Below are 6,784 nucleotides of genomic sequence, written 5' to 3'. Positions count from 1 at the left end.
TAAGCGGAATATGAAACTCCTAGCATCAGTCATTTCAATTGTGGGTCAAACTCCAAGGTCTAGGTAATGATAAAAAATTATTGGTACCCAAAGGAAGGTTTTGTCATAAGAAACACATGAGATATCAAAGCCATAGCGCCAGTTATTCAAAAGTTATGGCCAAGTTAAAAATTTTCAGAAGTAGGTCAAACTTCAAGGTCAAAAATATTGTTCGCCCAAGAAGGGTCTGGTCACATGAGATTCACATGTGAAATATGAAAGTTATTGCTCCAAAAGTTCAAAACATATTGGCAAGGTTGAATTTTGGTTAAATTTAGCAAAAGTAGGTCAGTTACCAAAGTCAAGAGATCAAATATGTTGGCACCCGAAGAATGATCTTGCCACAAGGAATACATATAAAAAATCTAAAACCCTAGCAACAACTGGTGAAAAGTTATATATGAACAAGGTAAAAATATTTATGGACAAACAGCCAAACAGACAATAAGGCAGACCGTAAAAAGTATATCCTCGAAACTTCGACTACAGGTGCATAAAAACAAACGTATTATTATTGCTATACTGATGGCTTTGCTCTCAATTTCATTCCAGATCATAAAAAGTAAAAGTATGTATATCAAGAAAAAAGTACAACGTAAATTAAATTCTTCTATTGTACCCACTTCTTGTATATGTAATTCAATCATCCAATATTTGGGGGCGTTCATAATCATTATTCCCTGTATTGTGTTTAACCGTTACTTCTTCAACCGTGAACCCAAATCTGTTTTCATTTCTTTAGAAAAATATTGTGTTCAAAACAACTGCATCGATTTCTCTTTTCAAATCGACCTGATTTTCAAAGAGTAAGAACCTAAAACGTCATGATTGTCTTTAAGCGATGTCAGAACCTACTTAAGGGGTGAAACCATTGACAATGCGATAAGGTCAAACATTTACCATAAAAATGAATCGTCTTTCTTTTGTCCCTTGTTCCTCCTTAAGCACAGCTGTGGTAGACAATATCTGAACAGGAACCAATTTTTTGGCTAGGAATCAAATGCCCTTGGTCTTTAGTTATTGTTACACCCTAAATATTATATCATATATATCGACTTCATTATTGATTGTGATGATTCTGTAGTCGTCTGCGAGTCGTGTCACCTGTGTATAGACTTCTGTAGATACTTTAAATCTTATTACTAAGTAATGATTGCCGAGTATTGACGTGATGTATTGAATTCTGAGACTAGTATTTCCAGCTGACTTTGTATACTCTCTGAACCAGAGTGGTGTTCTTGTCCGGCAGACATTTTCTGAAAATGGCGGGAATCAAAGCACCAAGAACAACATCAATAGATCGTCCTTGGAAGAGTCCAATGGAGAACAGAGAAGGGTATGTATAGATGATTTAATTAATTTGTTCATTTCTTATCTATTTCATTTGAGCATTTCAATTCCAAGACTGTAAGGTAATTGGAAAGCTGAATTTACTAAAAATAAAAACTTAAATATCAGCAAAAGTTCATTTAAGGTAATCAACATGTATTTTATACATATGTCTTGGAATGCATATTTGATGAAGACACAGTTTTCGTGTACTTGAATAAAATGAAGACGTCAGAATTATTTAGTAATAAAGGATACATGTACATCTATATTATTAAGAAGAATCATGTATTGTCACAATCATATTATCAAAGAATTTACCTTCGTATACCCTTAATTTGATTTTCTTTTCTTTTTTATCCTTCAGTAAAGAACAGCGACCAATTGAATCTCATTCTAACTAAATGTTTGACGATATTACAAATCTTATCGCTTGCTTTGTTCCGACAGAAATATATGAAAATGGATGGTTTATATGTCTAAATTATAATGATAATATGACGATTGGTGAAGCAGCTTAATGTTTTTAAACAAAAAGGAGGATAGTCATTACTAGTTATGATATTTAGACGAATATCCGTAATCTGTTATAGCTAATTAAGTATAGGCCATTTTAAGGCTTTATTTGTAAAATATCAGTTGCTAACATTTTAGATACTAAATTATGTCATCATTCTGATAAGTGATATTGCAAAGAAGGATTTTTTTGTAAATCATTCAAATTTATACACTATATCTTTGTGGCTATTTCACCAATCTAATGGATAAAAGTAATAATTTACACCTAACATTAGCAATTATTGTTCTTTTCCTTTATGGCAAAGGTAATTGATAAAATAGCACAATGCATGTAAATGTATATTTGTCATATTGTAATTTTTGAATTTACCGGGTGGTAGTAAATACAAAAATTACAATATGACAACTAGTTGTCATATTGTAATTTTTGTATTTACTACCACCCGGTAAATTCAAAAATTACAATATGACATATTGAAAAAGCTTGATTTACTTGTAAAAATGACCCAAAAGAAAAAATTACGCTCTCTAATGAAAAGAAAAATCCCAAAATCCTTTAATGGAAAAAAATCTATTAAGTTACACTGAAGGAGATGCAAAGTAGCATAAACCATTTTTGATTGAAGCATATTACATTTTCCATTATCATGTAGGGATGTAGAATCGAAAAGTTTTACATTTTATGACAAAGAAAAGTTATATTTTATAAAATACATGTATCATTATTTTTTGTTAATTTTTTTTAGAAGTTGGATCTTAAATACTTTATGTAATCCTTCAAGTATGCAACATTGAGTCAACTAAATTTAAAATCTTTTTTTTTCCTTGAGCAATTAAACAAAGACATTCAATTATGTAATATCGAGCTATACTCGTAAAAAATGCTTTAGAGAACATTAAGCAGAAAAATCAATTATTGTGTAGGATTCTTTTCAAATCTTATTTTAAACTGTGTAACTGAACACTTGATTTTTAATAAACATACGTCATGTGTTCTTTTATCGTAAAATTAAAAGACTTATTTCTTTTAATGCCATGGACGTGCAAGCATATAAAGTTCTCATACATTCAAAGACCTATGCATTAAGTATATATTTTGAAAAGATTTGAAACCTTTTTTTAACACAGAAATTATCTGATTAATTAGAATTAAGTGAAGGTGAAATAAATAATAGGAAAACAAACTTTTCTTTTAAGAATATTGGATTAAATATTTGCGTCCTTAAAGATAAATTTCACTGAATCGATTTTTATAATTCCTAGTCTGTAACCGCGCTGATCATTGACCACTTAAGCTCCAATACAAGAAGAAAAAAAAAAACCAGGTACAAATTACACATCGATCAAGTTTCGAGGCAGACCAGCTCAAATAAATTTAATATCTTTGAAATGTAAAGACTTATTAAAGAAGTCTTTGATTTAAACAATGGCGATATATGGCTCCACGTATTTTACATGGTTTAAGAATATGAGATTAGGTGTGAAACCCTGTACCGAAAACACCAAGGGATTTACTGATCAAGTTTTTTGTTAAACATTGAATATCATGTATTGGAGTACAATAATTTAGAGTGATGATGGTTATCTGTTAAGTGTATCCTTGAGTGAAATGTCTGAGCAGCGATATAAACATGTCATTAACACCCTTTGTCTGTGTTGTAGTGTGTAAGTATGCTTCTATGTAATAGTATATATATTAGTATTTGTGGTGCCGTATTGATTCAATAATGACTGTAACATACGGTTATCGCATATTTGCAAGTATACTAATTTACATACAATGTTTTTCCGCCACCATATATATATTCATGCCATGATGCTTTTATTGTTAAATAATATTCTGATAGCTTTTAGCAGCTTTTCATATATAAAGCTAAAACATTGCACATGGAAGGCTTTTCCCCATGGTATATAATTTCATATATAAAAAAAAAAATGTAGAGGTACTAATCAAAAATTAATTAAGACTTTTAAATACACACTGGAGATATATATAATTAAAAATTTCATAAATAATTAAAATGGATGCTGTTAAATCTATTTTAGATTAATTAATTTAATAAATAAAATGTACTCTGCATTACATCTTATATTAAAGCAATGTTGAAATTTTTTGTAAGTTTCTAACACCTTAACCTTGAAACCTATCTTCAATTTTCCCCCCTCTATAATTGGACACAGTTTGTTTCTAAAGATGACACATTCAATTACTTTTGAAATTGTAATGTGGCACTGATAAATTGGTTCATTGTTTACCATTGCCTGTAAAAATATTTTCCTTCTTTTTGAAACTTTCCTGTGTTGCAACAAGTTTTCAAATATATTAGGTTCGGAACATAATTAATTCCATTCAAGACTTAGAAATGTGTTGTGGTATTCAAGTATTTCTAAAAGAAAAATAATAAAAAAATGTTGATTAAATGTCATATATCGATAACGTGAACTTGTTATATTAGGTGCAAAGAGGGTTTTTGTAGGAAGAACATTGTACTTTATTGCTTAAATAGTTATACAAATATCCGCTTTCATGTTGATTTTATATCCTCTGGAATACAAATATTTATAATAATTTATTTCTCTTCATGAAAACATAGGGTCTTAAGCATGCATTTATACAAAAATATTGGGATAAATAAAAAAAAAGTTAATGCTGTTGAATTTTTTTAAGTACTAGTATAGCAAATGTAATATTGACCTAAACTTTTACGGATAACTTGAAAAATATTATTCATTCATATAACACTGTGCATAGAGAAAATTTTCTCTGAGTAACAGAAAATGGTTGTTCATGAGAAGATTTGCAAGAATAAGCCTTATAGGATACCTTATCTTTTCTTGCAGCGTTTTGGTACTGTATAAATAGAATACAACCGCTAAGAATCAACATATTTTCCCAATGTCATACAAGTTATTATACCATTGTTTTCATACTGAACTTGAATACGGATTTCTTCGTTTACTCCATCACGATGAAAGTCGACAGGGAATGCTTACTCCTCCATGGCACCTGACCCCACCTCTGATGTTTTCAGAGGTCCGTATTTGTGCTGCTCACAATTTGTATTGTTTCATTGAACTATTAGCATAATTATTGTTCGTTACCTTCGCTTATCATTCAAAATGAAAGCTAGTAAAATAAAAAGACATTGTATAATTTGTTTTCTAATTTATAAGTTTGAAGAAAAAATCTTCTGCGGTTACATTCACCATCAAGGCGAATAGTATCCAGTAGGCTCTATTTAGAGAACCAAACCTTGTTTGGCAAATTAAATTATTTACATTACTTAAGGTGTGCCAAAATAGTTTCAATCATAGCATTGTTTTGGTAAGCTGTGGTTCAATCCAAGGCATCTAGCAAATCGAACCATTAACCTCATATTTTCATGGTTTTCGCTGAATAATCGGAACCGAACTGCGCACATTACGTGACGGACTACTTTGTTTGAAATGCTGAGGTTCCTATTATTAATAATTGTCATGTTAACTGTATTATGTATGAAATAGATGTTTCAATACGTGTAATTTTAAATTGATAAGTTACATGTTGTAGTCTGTAGTTAGTTTACACTATTTTACTTTTGGGTACATATTTGAAGAAAAAAAAGATTAAATAAGAATACATACACTGTATGCCTGAGTGTTACACTTTTAGATCATTTTTTAAACAGTATACTTGTTTCCCTTTAGAATAAACATGGTTAACGAAATTAAAAGATTAATATTTGGAACGAATAGTGTATTATTGAATCAACACGTACACAATGAAAATAATGACGAAGGCATTTAAAGTGAAAGGAAAAGGTGAAATAAAACCAGTAAATACTTTGTTATGCTTTAAACGACGTTTTTGACAAATTACCAAATGCACAAGGCCATTGTAAGAAAAATTAATGACCAATCCTCAGGAATATAAAAAAAATTCTAAATTAATTGGTTACTTATATCGCTTCCTTTTAATTAAGTGCGGCACACGAATGGAAAATATATCAAACGATATTCTTTTATTTGATCTCGGAGTAAAGGTCAGTTATAATGCACTTCATAAACCAGATAACAGGGGGTATATTATTCAATGTAAGCGGGCCATTTAACCCCCCATTGTCCTCATTTGATAGATGTACACGTCAGGGTTCAGATCTCAGTACACAATGTCTCAGGTGGTCTTTAAATTTTACAGAGTTAGGGCACGAGGATTGCGCCAATTAGATATACATGATATACATGGATCGAATTTTGAACTTTCTTCCGAAAACAAAAGCAAAAACATTTATAGGGATGATTATGTACTCTAAAGGAATTTCTTTTAAATATATCAAATTATAATTCCATTGATGAATTGATATATACTTTTGAGTTCTATAATTCCATGTATGTGTCAGTGGCTCGTCTTCCTTTTTAAATAAACAGATAAAATCTTAATGTTAAATATGATATTTATCTACAGTCTGTCTGCGTCAAAATAAGGCAATAATGCTTCCAAAATGACAAGTCAGCAATTTAGCTGCTGTCAAGTGTATTGATGAATAAAAAAAAACCCATCTAATTAAATTATATATATCCATAAAATCTTAAAAAGGACTGTGTCATTTTCCTCTTATCGCTAAAGATTTTTTTCAAATATATTTCTCTAAAACATGGATTTTATTTGGGTTTTTAAAATTTTATATAATACATAAGAATGCAGAACATTGTAACGTAGTGATGACGCGACTTTCGCGGTAGAAGCAACTATACAGTTAAGGTATTTAACAGCTAAATGGACTATGGGGCGTGATGGGAATTATCGGCAATGTCAGAATAAATGAGTACACCAATATTTGTAAGCGGGCCTTTTCCGCATAAAGTTGAAGGGATTTCTTTTGCAATCGATCTTTCGCTAAGCCATGTTTATTAATTT

This window comes from Saccostrea echinata, unplaced genomic scaffold, assembly GCF_033153115.1.
Source record: "Saccostrea echinata isolate AGI-Se365-2 ecotype Australia unplaced genomic scaffold, CSIRO_AGI_Sech_v1 ptg000029l, whole genome shotgun sequence".
In the NCBI taxonomy this organism is placed as follows: domain Eukaryota; kingdom Metazoa; phylum Mollusca; class Bivalvia; order Ostreida; family Ostreidae; genus Saccostrea; species Saccostrea echinata.
Note: the sequence above shows the minus strand (reverse complement) of the source record.